This window comes from Arachis hypogaea, chromosome 19, assembly GCF_003086295.3.
Source record: "Arachis hypogaea cultivar Tifrunner chromosome 19, arahy.Tifrunner.gnm2.J5K5, whole genome shotgun sequence".
NCBI classification, from domain to species: domain Eukaryota; kingdom Viridiplantae; phylum Streptophyta; class Magnoliopsida; order Fabales; family Fabaceae; genus Arachis; species Arachis hypogaea.
The window spans coordinates 103,107,171-103,121,937 of NC_092054.1; the positions used below are offsets into that span (position 1 = coordinate 103,107,171).

The 14,767-nt window shown below is 34.3% G+C and overlaps 1 long non-coding RNA gene across 4 annotated transcripts; it reads right to left on the reverse strand.

Annotated features, from left to right (window-relative positions):
• Window positions 1–387: 387 nt before the first annotated feature.
• On the reverse strand, window positions 388–11,191 carry LOC112775844 (uncharacterized). 4 transcript variants are annotated; one of them, XR_011876911.1, is made up of 8 exons: window positions 10,572–11,191; window positions 10,319–10,391; window positions 10,081–10,189; window positions 7,324–7,363; window positions 3,805–4,366; window positions 3,552–3,624; window positions 3,314–3,422; window positions 388–651 (listed from the first exon to the last, which is right to left on the reverse strand). It is a non-coding gene; the product is annotated as an uncharacterized lncRNA (long non-coding RNA). The 4 variants fall into 4 exon arrangements; XR_011876912.1 differs by having other exon boundaries at window positions 3,314–3,465; XR_003189718.3 differs by having other exon boundaries at window positions 3,805–4,405.
• Window positions 11,192–14,767: the final 3,576 nt, after the last annotated feature.

The window sequence follows — 14,767 nt, forward strand, 5'->3', positions numbered from 1 at the left end:
AGTTTTATTTTATTCTAATTTTACTAGTATCCATTCATAATGTCTGTATTAGCATCTGCATTCTATATTTTGCATTCTGCATTTCATTTAAAAAAAAGGGCAACCCATGCGTGCGCGTAGGCCACACGGGGCCGTCGATTCCAAATTTTCCTATCCCATCCAACAAACAGAAAGTTGTGATGGAATCGTGCGGCCGGTGTGCTCTGCGCACAATTTGACCCACGCGTACGCATCTAGGATGCGTGCGCGTTGTAACGTCCCGTCCAGCAAAATACCTTGCTTAAGTTAGGGTATTTCTACTAGAAAGAACATTACGTAACCTTTTCTAGTATTAACTACTTAATTATCAAGCCTTTGTATCGAGTTCGCGTTTCAGTTTTAAGAAAATGCCAGAAAATTTTTGTTTTTTTTTTATTCATTGAAGTCATAATTCAAACATTCACAAATAATAATAATCACATAAATATTATTGATAACAATTCTTATACAAAAGAGACCAAATAAAACTTAAATACAATATACTAAACCTATCCCTCTATGTAAAATAAAATCTCAAAGGACAAGAGCGAGGGAACTCTATGAAAGCAATTAAAACCATAAAGAAAGCCTACTGATCGCTCGCAGCTTCAAATTGCGTCTTCAAACCTGTCGCTGAAAGGGTGGAAAATTTGGGGGTGAGAACCAAACCACATGTTCTCAGTAGAGGTCGAGAATGCCGTGAAAGTAAAGAATAAAACGCAAATAGTTAATTTCACTCAAAAGTATTTAAAAGAAAACCGTTTTTATTTGCAGTGATCTTTACTCGCCGTGTCAACCTTTTATTTTGAAAACCAACCGCATAACATTCAAAAATCCAAAATCTTATAAAGCATCAGTTAATTATCCAAAATTCTAAACCCATATTTTCCTTTATAAAAATCTTAAAAGTTTTCCTAGACCGTATGAATGACTAATCTGTTCCAAGCATAGGTTCATTAAGTCTATGCTGAACCAGCTCAATCTTTCATACTTACTAAACCTCAAACACAATCCAATCACGGCCTCAGGCCCAAGCAATTCAACCAGCACCCAATTCACCACAATCCAGCCAATCAGTTACAAACACAAGTAATGAGGTTCAAACACAATCAAGAGCAATTATATCAAGTATAGCAATTAGCAGTTAACAGAATTATTCACTTAGGCAAACCAATTACAATATACACACCCAAACAATGTCACATAGATGCATATGATGCATGCCTGTCCTACTGGCCATGAGCTCACGCGTCGGTTATGTTGCCAGACCCGACTCGGATAAGCGGGATTAGACCACCATCCTTATCCGTAGGTTCCATAGACAAGCGGGAATTAAACCACCATCCTTGCCCGGAACACGCAAGCAGGATTAAACCACCGTCTTTGCCTCCACAGTAAGCGGGATTAAACCACCATCCTTACTGGGTACATAAACTAATATGCAAGCGGGATCACACCACCGTCCTTGCTAAACAATTTATCAATACGTGAGCGGGATAAAACCACCGTCCTCACTACAGGCGGGACAAAACCACCATCCCTGCATAATGGTTTACGCACTGAGCAAGCGGGACTAAACCCACGCCCCTACCAACAATCTCATAAACCAAATATTCTTTTCTCAAAAGAACCATTGAAGTTATTATCATTAAATAAGCCTTAAATATTTATTTTGATCAAGTCCTTATATTTTTTATAAAAATTTGGACATAATCTCCTTTAAAAATAGGACTTATCCACCCTTACGGGTTCCTTCTTTCTCAACAGTTCATTAGCCTCTTTCAACATTTGCCACAGCAATATATTCTCAAAAACATTTGATAATAGAAAATCTATTTCTTAAATTCCATATCCAAAATAATTACCAACACAACTTGGCAGCCTGATTTCCATTTTGTTTTTAAAATATCAAATGAATTCAGAATTACGCAAACTTTAAATCCATGCGACCGTCTCGGATTAAACCTTCTATTAAATCAAAAATCATAATTTTTCGTTGTCTCTAGCTTCGGGAATATAAGCAAAACCGTGACTGTTCTGCAATATTTTAAATCCAAAAGACAGCAGCACCATACAACATTTGAAATTTCATATAAAATCCAAATTAAATCCAACTACCTTCAAAATTAATGTGGTTAAACATAACTCATCCAAATTTCTTTCTAAGTTGGTTCCAGGGTCATACCATTTTTAATGAAGGAGTTACCTAGCTTGGAAGTTAGGTAATTTTCTGCAGAATTCTGTTTTACAAATCATTGAACACAACCTCTTCCAAGTCCCATAACTCACTTATTAAAACATAGAAAATCCTGAAATTTAAATCACATATACTAAACATACTTAATTTTCACCTCCAATTGGTTGCATCTCAATATCATCCTTCAAAAATTCATATATTTAAAACTACAAGTCTAATTGTTCTGAAATTTTACGGCATTAAAATAATAGGAATAAAGTTTTATTTAAAATTGGTTCCATTTCAAAATTCAAACTACAGAATTTCCAATAGAGGAATCAAGTTGCTGCTGCATTAAACGTTCTGCAGAAAAACCAGTTTTGACATCCATGATTCAAAAATTCACCATAAATCATAAACTTAGTGAAAAAGTCTCAAATTCAGCAGTCCAGTTCCCTATATCCCCAAGCTCAATCCGGACATGGTCCAACGCAATTCCGATAATCACAGAAATGGTTATAGTTTTTCAAAGTTTTCGGCTTCCTTTAAAAATAATGCAGAAAATCAAGTTTTACATTTTAACTTTGAAAAATCATAACTAGTTCTATAACTAATTCAAACTTCTCAAAATTGAGTCCCAACAACAACTTTTATTATACTTTACTCAGCCTTTGCTCTTATATCATTTCGATTATCGTTGAATAACTAATTCACTTCCAAAGTCACCTTTTTATTTCAAAAATCAGTTTTTCAGCAATCTATTTAGTATTCAAAATCTAACCCTTCAAAACCCCTCAAAAACAATTCCAAATCAACCACCAAACAAGTTCATTAACATTACAATATACCAAATAACAACTCAACAGCAACAAATCCAACATAACCATTAAAATTCAGAAATTCTCAACAATTAGTCATCAAGCAATTCCCAATCCACATAATCAATCAATATCACAAATCAACAATTCCAAATCACAATCTCAACCATTCCAATCACAATTTCAGCCACAATTCAATAATTACATAATCAATCAATTACTCACAGCTATTAAATCTATTTGCAGTTATTCAATAAACCTTGCAGGCATTCTTAAATTGAAATCGTTTTAAACCCCCTACCTCAATTAGCCGGAATCGTATTATCTAACGTAACAATTTCCTTTATCCCCAATTTGTGGCAGGTAGTCACTCCAATACAACTGGAACGGCAGCGGCATCACCCACAACTCTAGTAGCAGCAACAACAATTTTGGAAGGGAATTTAATAGAGGCTGAAGCAAATGCAAGGGTAAAAACAGAACAGATTATCAAAGAAGCAGTAATCAGAATATTGATTGTAGAACAAAACCTATCTTACCAAAAGAAATATAGGAATGGAGCAGCAACTCTGGTACTCGGGAAAAACAGAAACCAGAGAGCAGGGCATACGTCTTAGCAGCAGCAGCACCAATCCAATCGGTTAGAACAGCAGGGACACCAACGAAATAAGAATGACAAAACAAAAGAGAAGCAGAACAGAGTCGAGAATATCAGAGGAAAATACAGGATTGCAACAGAACAACTGGGGTTCAGAGGTAGTGGTTCTCATGGCTATGACTTAACTGACTCACCATGAACGACGACGGCGACCAGGAATTCCGGCGATAGCGGCGGCAGAGGAACGGTTCCACCCCTGTGCGTCTCCTTTCTCACACGTCTCGTCCTCCTCTGGCTCTCCCTCTCTCCAACGACGGTGACTACTCCACTCTCCTCCACGGCGGCGCCGAAGCTCAGGACGGCAACACGAGCTCAGGCTTCATAGACGGAACGGCGGTGATGGCAGCTCTTCCCTCTGACCTCCATTGCATCTCTCTCTCGACGCCTCTCCCTCATCCCTGTTCAACCGGCACCAGGGCGGACTCCACGGAACGGCGGCGACAAGCGGGCAAGGTGCAGTGGCGGCGATTCCAGGCCGGCAGTAGCGCGCGACGAAGGAGGCGGCGGTGAGGCAGCAGACTCGACCGGTTGGATGACGGCGCGGTGAAGCTCCCTCTCTTTCCCTCAGCACGACGGCGACAGCAGCGAGGCCCAGCCAGCGCTGTCTCCCTTCGCTTCCCTCTCTTTCTCAGATCTTTCTCTCTGTTTCCCCATTTCTTCAGTGTGTATGCGTTTGTACGTTGAAAGAGGGTGAGGCTGCGGCGGTTAGGTTTAGGAATTGGGGAAATTAGGGTTCTGAGTTAATTTTAGGAATTAGGGTTAGAAATTAGGATTTTATAAAGTAATATGGATAGATATGAATAGATATTTTGATAAAATTGAAGGGTACAATAATTTTAGAATCAAATATACTCTATTAAAAATATTTAGGAACATTATTTATCAACATATTTCTAAGTTCAATCAATTATTTCTAATTTACATTATAAAATGAACAAGTTAATTATATTTTATAAAGTACAATTTAAATTCAAATATCAATTTTCTAGATTAAATCATACAAATCTCTATTATTTTTCTATATCTGAAACTTTAATTTCAATTTACAAAATATCTAATTATAATAAAATTACTTAAACTTAAAGTATTTATAAAAATCCATTTAATCATTCCTAATAAATTAATTTCTAAAAGTTCAAACTAATAAAATAAACCATAATTTATTCATAATAGAAATTACTTAAATTAAATATATAACACTTCCATTACTAAATTTTATTTCCAAAGCATATGAGATAACCAATTATAAAAATTACATAAGAATATTAATTAACTTAAACTTCAAATATGAATAAAACTAATTTAATTACTCTTAATTAATTAATTCATAAAATAAGATATCAAATTAGTAAAATAAATCGTAACTTTTTTAGGATAAAAGTTACTTAAATTAAATTGTACAATTCTTTATTATTTTCAATTACTAAAATTATACAAAATATTCCCTTATAATTAGATTACTTAAAAATATTAATTGATTCGAAATAAAACTATCTCCGAATCTATTTAATTATTTTTAACAAAATAAATTCTAAAATTATAAAGTTTAAACTTAATAAGATAAAATCACAATTTATTTATATTTATATTTTCAAAAATACGGGATGTTACATTCTATCCAACTTACAAAAATTTTCGCCCTCGAAAATTGATATAAGATGGAGAAAAGATTCATATTCACATCCCCTTTCGAATATTTTAAAGATACCAAGAAAATCATATCACATAAACATAAAAGAGAATATATTAGGTGGTGCAAAAGTTGATAAAAATAATTTGACGCAAACCATATTTCAAATCCAAAATCAAATAGGCACATATTCGTTCACAACTTTTAACAAAGCATGATCACTTCCTCTCGTCGTCTCAAAACTCCATAACTCCTTATAACTTCGTAGACTAACCAGATTCACTTTCCTCACACATAGATCGTGTTCCTAAGAACTAGCGCATATAAGAAATACGAAACATGAGAAGAGAAAAACAAACGGCACGAAAGGTTTATACGAGAAATTGGAAGAATACTCAAGTTCACAGTTGGACAAAGATGGTATTTCGCAAGGATTTAAAGGAATACGTGAGATTATCAAACAACAAGGATATATATAAATAATGAAATATACCGGAAGGAGAATTAAATTGAAAGCTTAAGAAAGGATTTTGAATTAAAGAGTTTTGATATGAACAGTAATGGAAAATATAGTACAGCAATTTAGAACAATTTCAACTTGAAACAAAAGAAATTAGTTTATCTTTTTCAAAGGAAAATATTTAAACCCAACATTTTTCAAAGGTACTAAACTTAGTATAAATAATACGTTATACCGATTTTAATTTCAGATCAAGCAAATCATGCATGGTTTGTAAATTAAAGCTTGTTTGGTGTTAAGGGCAAAATATTTTCTTTAAAAATCTTGGAGGATACTTAAATACATAATTAGGTAAGAATAGCTATAAAAGTATAATAAAGTTGGCTGAAAATCAGCTTCTATTTAAAGAATAAATTTTGAAATAAGATTTTCTATAAATCAATAAAAGATAAGTGGTGCATCACAAATAAACAAAATTAAACTATATAAAGAAGTTTCAAAGTTTATGTAAGAAAGTCTAGGCTGAATTAAAAACAATCCCATCAAAATTTAAGCAAGGGTTGTGGATACAGTCAAGTAAGAAAAGATGTAAATTGAAATTTTTCTCAAAGAGAATCTGAAACAAATACTCAAGAAGGAAATTACAAGAAATGATATGTTGCACCGAAATAAATCCAAGTTCAAAGCAAAGAGCATAGAGTTGGTAAGGTATAGGATAAATGGTTCAAAAGATTCAAACAACAACTAGATACAGAGTCAAGCAAGGATATGCACGAATGATAATACAAGATTAGCAAGAAAGAGATCAGAAACTAGAAATTCCAATACAATTAATAGAGAAAGAGATAACACTAAGCACGAATAAAGAGCATACGTCGAAACGGAACTAATCTCTAGAATTTAGTTTCTAACGTCCCCAAAACCTCGTGATTCGCATTAACCTTATCACTTCTATTTCGTCTATGATAACCCATTAGTATTTCCATATACATAAATCATTAGTATTAAGTTGGCCAAACTTGATACCATGAGATATGCAACGGTAAACTAATAGCATTAATCATCAGACAGTCATGCATATAAAACACAAACTCTTGTCATCAGAACAAGCTATAAAGCATGACAGACACTCAGAGTATGCAATGAAGCATAGTAAGTCCACTCCCAAGGCTCTACAGGAAGGACTGCTCTGATACCATATTGTAACGTCCCATCCAGCAAAATACCTTGCTTAAGTCAAGGTATTTCTACTAGAAAGAACATTACGTAACCTTTTCTAGTATTAACTACTTAATTATCAAGCCTTTGTATCGAGTTCGCATTTCAGTTTTAAGAAAATGCCAGAAAATTTTTGTTTTTTTTTTTATTCATTAAAGTCATAATTCAAACATTCACAAATAATAATAATCACATAAATATTATTGATAATAATTCTTATACAAAAGAGACTAAATAAAACTCAAATACAATATAATAAACCTACCCCTCTATGTAAAATAAAATCTCAAAGGACAAGAGCGAGGGAACTCTATGAAAGCAATTAAAACCATAAAGAAAGCGTACTGATCGCTCGCAGCTTCAAATTGCGTCTTCAAACCTGTCGCTGAAAGGGTGAAAAATTTGGGGGTGAGAACCAAACCACATGTTCTCAGTAGAGGTCGAGAATGCCGTAAAAGTAAAGAACAAAACGCAAATAGTTAATTTCACTCAAAAGTATTTAAAAGAAAACTGTTTTCATTTGCAGTGATCTTTACTCGCCGTGTCAACCTTTTATTTTGAAAACCAACCGCATAACATTCAAAAATCCAAAATTTTATAAAGCATCAATTAATTATCCAAAATTCTAAACCCATATTTTCCTTTATAAAAATCTTAAAAGTTTTCCTAGACCGTATGAATGACTAATCTGTTCCAAGCATAGGTTCATTAAGTCTATGCTGAACCAGCTCAATCTTTCATACTTACTAAACCTCAAACACAATCCAATCATGGCCTCAGGCCCAAGCAATTCAACCAGCACCCAATTCACCACAATCCAGCCAATCAGTTACAAACACAAGTAATGAGGTTCAAACACAATCAAGAGCAATTATATCAAGTATAGCAATTAGCAGTTAACAGAATTATTCACTTAGGCAAACCAATTACAATATACACACCCAAACAATGTCACATAGATGCATATGATGCATGCCTGTCCTACTGGCCATGAGCTAACGCGTCGGTTATGTTGCCAGACCCGACTCGGATAAGCGGGATTAGACCACCATCCTTATCCGTAGGTTCCATAGACAAGTGGGAATTAAACCACCATCCTTGCCCGGAACACGCAAGCGGGATTAAACCACCGTCCTTGCCTCCACAGTAAGCGGGATTAAACCACCATCCTTACTGGGTACATAAACTAATAAGCAAGCGGGATCACACCACCGTCCTTGCTAAACAATTTATCAATACGTGAGCGGGATAAAACCACCGTCCTTACTGCAGGCGGAACAAAACCACCATCCCTGCATAATGGTTTACGCACTGAGCAAGCGGGACTAGACCCACGCCCCTACCAACAATCTCATAAACCAAATATTCTTTTCTCAAAAGAACCATTGAAGTTATTATCATTAAATAAGCCTTAAATATTTATTTTGATCAAGTCCTTATATTTTTTATAAAAATTTGGACATAATCTCCTTTAAAAATAGGACTTATCCACCCTTACGGGTTCCTTCTTTCTCAACAGTTCATCAGCCTCTTTCAACATTTGCCACAGCAATATATTCTCAAAAACATTTGATAATAGAAAATCTATTTCTTAAATTCCATATCCAAAATAATTACCAACACAACTTGGCAGCCTGATTTCCATTTTGTTTTTAAAATATCAAATGAATTCGGAATTATGCAAACTTTAAATCCATGCGACCGTCTCGGATTAAACCTTCTATTAAATCAAAAATCATAATTTTTCGTTGTCTCTAGCTTCGGGAATATAAGCAAAACCGTGACTGTTCTGCAGTATTTTAAATCCAAAAGACAGCAGCACCATACAACATTTGAAATTTCATATAAAATCCAAATTAAATCCAACTACCTTAAAAATGAATGTAGTTAAACATAACTCATCCAAATTTCTTTCTAAATTGGTTCCAGGGTCATACCATTTTTAATGAAGGAGTTACGTAGCTTGGAAGTAAGGTAATTTTCTGCAGAATTCTGTTTTACAAATCATTGAACACAACCTCTTCCAAGTCCCATAACTCACTTATTAAAACATAGAAAATCCTGAAATTTAAATCACATATACTAAACATACTTAATTTTCACCTCCAATTGGTTGCATCTCAATATCTATCCAGGATCAAAAGTTATAAACTCCCAAAGTTACTAATTTAAGGAAACAGAATCTGGCTTTTTCAGCATAATGCATCATCCTTCAAAAATTCATATCTTTAAAACTACAAGTCCAATTGTTCTGAAATTTTATGGCATTAAAATAATAGGAATAAAGTTTTATTTAAAATTAGTTCCATTTCAAAATTCAAACTACAGAATTTCCAATAGAGGAATCAAGTTGCTGCTGCAGAAAAACCAGTTTTGACATCTATGATTCAAAAATTCACCATAAATCATAAACTTAGTGAAAAAGTCTCAAATTCAGCAGTCCAGTTCCCTATATCCCCAAGCTCAATCCGGACTTGGTCCCACGCAATTCCGATAATCACAGAAATAGTTATAGTTTTTCAAAGTTTTCGGCTTCCTTTAAAAATAAGCAGAAAATCAAGTTTTACATTTTAACTTTGAAAAATCATAACTAGTTCTATAATTAATTCAAACTTCTCAAAATTGAGTCCCAACAACAACTTTTATTATACTTTACTCAGCCTTTGCTCTTATATCATTTCGATTATCGTTGAATAACTAATTCACTTCCAAAGTCACCTTTTTATTTCAAAAATCAGTTTTTCAGCAATCTATTTAGTATTCAAAATCCAACCCTTCAAAACCAATTCCAAATCAACCACCAACCAAGTTCATTAACATTACAATATACCAAATAACAACTCAACGGCAACAAATCCAACATAACCCATTAAAATTCAGAAATTCTCAACAATTAGTCATCAAGCAATTCCCAATCCACATAATCAATCAATATCACAAATCAACAATTCCAAATCACAATCTCAACCATTCCAATCACAATTTCAGCTACAATTCAATAATTACATAATCAATCAATTACTCACAGCTATTAAATCTATTTGCAGTTATTCAATAAACCTTGCAGGCATTCTTAAATTGAAATCGTTTTAAACCCCCTACCTCAATTAGCCGGAATCGTATTATCTAACGTAACAATTTCCTTTATCCCCAATTTGTGGCAGGTAGTCACTCCAATACAACTGGAACGGCAGCGGCATCACCCACAACTCTAGTAGCAGCAACAACAATTTTGGAAGGGAATTTAATAGAGGCTGAAGCAAATGCAAGGGTAAAAACAGAACAGATTATCAAAGAAGCAGTAATCAGAATATTGATTGTAGAACAAAACCTATCTTACCAAAAGAAATATAGGAATGGAGCAGCAACTCTGGTACTCGGGAAAAACAGAAACCAGAGAGCAGGGCATACGTCTTAGCAGCAGCAGCACCAATCCAATCGGTTAGAACAGCAGGGACACCAACGAAATAAGAATGACAAAACAAAAGAGAAGCAGAACAGAGTCGAGAATATCAGAGGAAAATACAGGATTGCAACAGAACAACTGGGGTTCAGAGGTAGTGGTTCTCATGGCTATGACTTAACTGACTCACCATGAACGACGACGGCGACCAGGAATTCCGGCGATAGCGGCGGCAGAGGAACGGTTCCTCCCCTGTGCGTCTCCTTTCTCACACGTCTCGTCCTCCTCTGGCTCTCCCTCTCTCCAACGACGGTGACTACTCCACTCTCCTCCACGGCGGCGCCGAAGCTCAGGAAGGCAACACGAGCTCAGGCTTCATAGACGGAACGGCGGTGATGGCAGCTCTTCCCTCTGACCTCCATTGCATCTCTCTCTCGACGCCTCTCCCTCATCCCTGTTCAACCGGCACCAGGGCGGACTCCACGGAACGGTGGCGACAAGCGGGCAAGGTGCAGTGGCGGCGATTCCAGGCCGGCAGTAGCGCGCGACGAAGGAGGCGGCGGTGAGGCAGCAGACTCGACCGGTTGGATGACGGCGCGGTGAAGCTCCCTCTCTTTCCCTCAGCTCGACGGCGACGGCAGCGGCAGCGAGGCCCAGCCAGCGCTGTCTCCCTTCGCTTTCCTCTCTTTCTCAGATCTTTCTCTCTGTTTCCCCATTTCTTCAGTGTGTATGCGTTTGTAGGTTGAAAGAGGGTGAGGCTGCGGCGATTAGGTTTAGGAATCGGGGAAATTAGGGTTCTGAGTTAATTTTAGGAATTAGGGTTAGAAATTAGGATTTTATAAAGTAATATGGATAGATATGAATAGATATTTTGATAAAATTGAACGGTACAGTAATTTTAGAATCAAATATACTATATTAAAAATATTTAGAAACATTATTTATCAACATATTTCTAAGTTCAATCAATTATTTCTAATTTACATTATAAAATGAACAAGTTAATTATATTTTGTAAAGTACAATTTAAATTCAAATATCAATTTTCTAGATTAAATCATACAAATCTCTATTATTTTTCTATATCTGAAACTTTAATTTCAATTTACAAAATATCTAATTATAATAAAATTACTTAAACTTAAAGTATTTATAAAAATCCATTTAATCATTCCTAATAAATTAATCTCTAAAAGTTCAAACTAATAAAATAAACCATAATTCATTCATAATAGAAATTACTTAAATTAAATATATAACACTTTCATTACTAAATTTTATTTCCAAAGCATATGAGATAACCAATTATAAAAATTACATAAAAATATTAATTAACTTAAACTTCAAATATGAATAAAACTAATTTAATTACTCTTAATTAATTAATTCATAAAATAAGATATCAAATTAGTAAAATAAATCGTAACTTTTTCAGGATAAAAGTTACTTAAATTAAATTGTACAATTCTTTATTATTTTTCGATTACTAAAATTATACAAAATATTCCCTTATAATTAGATTACTTAAAAATATTAATTGATTCGAAATAAAATTATCTCCGAATCTATTTAATTATTTTTAACAAAATAATTTCTAAAATTATAAAGTTTAAACTTAATAAGATAAAATCACAATTTATTTATATTTAGATTTTCAAAAATACGGGATGTTACACGCGTCACTTGCAACTTGGGGAATCCACACGTACGCGTCAAGCACGCGCACGCACGGATATGGCAATCGGCGTTAATGGGTGTTTGACCCGAGAGTTGTGCTGCCCTCGCGCTGGAACTGTGCTAGAGTTACAAAATCACACCACGCGTACGCATCTCTGACGTGTGCGCGTCTTTTCGCCTTCAGACCATCCACGTGTACGCGTCGCGCCCTGTTTTTAAATTCTTACTTCTTTCTTCTATCCTTTCTCCTTCTTTCCTCCTACTTTCTTACTTTCTTCTTCTTCATCTCTTTAACTTCTCATCCTTCTTCACTTTCATTCTATTTTACTTAATTTATTTGCATACTTTCATTCATTGCATTTTAATTTTGTGCATATTTTTATCTTCTTTTCTAAAGTATTCTTTTTCCATTGGTGTCAAATGTTCTTATTCAACTGTTGTATCTTTTCTGGTATTATTTTGGTGCTTAGTGACTTGTTTAACATTGTTGGGTGATATTATTTATTTGTGAAATGCCAATTTTTATGATACCTGTATTCCTTTTGCATTGACATGAATTTATATTGTCTTTCATGACCTACTATCTCTTCCCCATCGTTGCAATTTTTGCACTATTGATATGCCATTTGCTTCTACTATTTTCTCACTTGCATGTTGTAGCTACCATGTAATTGTAATCCTCATTATTTGGCATTAACCACCCATATTTTAATTGTTTTCTATCTTTGTTTCTGGGTTACTCTTCTTCTTTTTTCTCTTCTTTCAGGATGGCCACCGAGAAAGAAAAAGAGAAGCTTCTCAATGGGGCGACAGACAAATCCATTTGCATAATCTTTGGAGAAAAGTATCAGTTGTAGCAGCTTGTCCACTTGCACATCTTAGCATGCACCGAGAATGGTGCAATCTTTAAGTGTTGGGAGGTCAATACCGACTTCTGTGGGTTAGTTATTTCCTATTTCAACACCAATGTTTAATTTTCCTTGTTAAATTAGTTGTTGTATTTGCATGTTTGATTGCATGTTTGTTTGATTTTGTGCATGTTCTTCTACCACTACTTGGTTAGAGTGATAAGTTCTTTTTCAAGACCCTTTTTATAGAATGTCACTAATTTAAATTAAAACTTTTTTGTTAAACTTGTTTGAAGATTGTAATTTGGAACATGAATTATAGCTAAAGAACACACAACCTGTGAGATTTGAGCTTAATTACATGGTTATATTATTTAACCATAATATTTTATTCTTGTCTGTTCCCTTCTCTATGATTGTAATCTATATTTTGTTCAATTCTATATGTCCATTGTTTAGTGTATTTACATGCTTGCATATGATTGAGGCCATCATTTGTTATTAGTCACTTATCGTAAATAGCCTACCATTTCAGTCACCTTTGTTTGCCACCTTGAGCCTTTTAATCCCCATTTGTTCTGTATTTTACCACATTACTAGCCTTAAGCGGAAAACAATTAATTACTCCAATTGAATCTTTGGTTAGCTTAAGATAGAGATTGTGTGTCAATTAAGTGTGGGGAACTGTGGGAACTTGGGTTGATGAAAGTGTACAATGTTTCATTGACAAAATATTGGGAATTTGGGTACCTACTTATGTGAGACCAAAAAAATTAAAAAAATCTATGTGCATTGATATGTTATGTTTACTTTTATATTTTTAATAAAAAAAAAATGAAAAACTAAAAATATTTAAATAAATAAATAAATAAATAAATAAAGGGACAAAATTACTCCAATGTTATGTTTAATAAAAGATCAATGCATATGTGATAAAACTAAAGGAATATTTGGTACATGAGTATGTGATACAAAAGTGGGAATTATGGGAAGCTAGGAATAATTTCATATATATAGGATGTGTGTGTTAGGTGAAAGCCTAGGTTAATCAAAGATTCATATTTTAGCTCACTTGGCCATACATATATCCTCACCATTACCTTAGTCCCATTACAACCTTGAAAAGACCTCATGATGTTTGCATTGGTGTACAAAATTTTTGTTGACTGGTTAGATGAAGAACAAAGTCTAGAAAGCATGACTAGAGAAGAATAGAGTGAATTAACCCTAGACACTTGAGAGATTATAGTGCATATACACTACCAGTGAGGGTTCAATGCTTGATTTTATGTTCCCTGCTTTCATGAGCTATCTTCTTACAAGTTTAGTTGTCTTTTATTGCATGGTTCGAATTAGTGGAATCTGATTTATGTTTGTCTTGGAGAACTTGTTTACTTTTAACCAAGTAGACAGAAACATCTTAGCATATAGTTGCATATATAGGTTACATTTCATGAGTCTTACTTTCCGCCATTCATTCTTTTGTCTCCTTGAGCTTAGCATGAGAACATGCTAATGTTTAAGTGTGGGGGGATTTGATGCACCACTATTTCGTGGTATATTTTGTACTTAATTGAGTGGATTTTATCCACTAAACTCACACTTATTCAGACAATTCAGATGTTTTACATTTTCCTTGTTGATTCTGTGCTATGATTGAAAACATGATTCTTTGGCCTTAAATTACTAATTTTAATCCTCTCTTATTACCATTCGATGCCTTGATATATGTGTTAAGTGTTTTCAGGCTTTATAAGGTAGGAATGGCCTAGAGGATGGAAAGAAAGCTTGCAAAAATGGAAGGAACACAAGAAACTAAGGAGCTAACCAGCGAGGATCGACGCGCACGAGTACTTGACGC